This window comes from Sceloporus undulatus, chromosome 6 (assembly GCF_019175285.1).
Source record: "Sceloporus undulatus isolate JIND9_A2432 ecotype Alabama chromosome 6, SceUnd_v1.1, whole genome shotgun sequence".
Lineage (NCBI taxonomy): Eukaryota > Metazoa > Chordata > Lepidosauria > Squamata > Phrynosomatidae > Sceloporus > Sceloporus undulatus.
Window position 1 is genome coordinate 161,491,552 of NC_056527.1, and position 983 is coordinate 161,492,534.

The window sequence follows — 983 nt, forward strand, 5'->3', positions numbered from 1 at the left end:
GTGGAACAAACTCCCTTGGAGTGTAGTGGAGTCTCCTTCCTTGGAGATTTTTAAACAGAGGCTGGATGGCCATCTGTTGGGGAAGTTTTGATTGTGAGCTTCTGCATGGCAGGAGGTTGGACTGGATGACCCTTGTGGTCTCTTCCAACTTTATGGATTTTATCTCATGGGGAAATCTGGGGTTTAAAATGGCATTTTCCCAGGACAGTTGTGCGATAGCAGCAAATATTTTCACACAACATCACGATTACAGAGGACTTATCCTGGGTAGAACCAGGAATGCTCCAGCAACAAATCGTTCGCGGGGAATTCCTGCAAATCATTTGTTGCTGAAGCATTCCTGGTTTTTCCTGGGATAAGTCCTCCCTAAGTGCGACGTTTGTTAAAATCTTTGCCGTGATCCCAGGAAAATGCTATTTTTAAACCCCTGATTTTCCGTGGGATAAATTCCTACGATTCTACGACTCTGTTACAGTTCTGTCTTGTCATGACTCCATTTTTCCACGATCCAGTATCTACTACCAAGTCCATATGGCTTAACGTTTTGCTGCCTGCAGTGAAGGACCAAATCCCACCCATGACCTTCTCTGTTTGCACCCAGAAGTAGCTGCCTCTTGATAACCACAGAGAGCCTGCCCTACATACAATACTGTTCTGGGAAACTTCACTGTAACAAGAACCTCAAAACATACAATATTGATCCAGAGAGTTTAGCCTGGCACCCTTTTTTACAATCTCTCCACAGGCAAGACCTTTTTATTCCAGCAGGTCATTGAGAATTGATTTTTCAAAGGAAACAGGCCTTCTGTAATGCACTGGACATTTATTTGTGAACTTTTATTTGTTCTGCTATCCCCCCCAGTGCTTTGTTTTAAACTGATTGTATTTATTAATTATCTGATGGGTCATTTGCTTTTAAACATTTGCATGCTGTGTATTGTTAACTATGGCCCAAAACACACTGCAGAAATAATCCAGTTTGA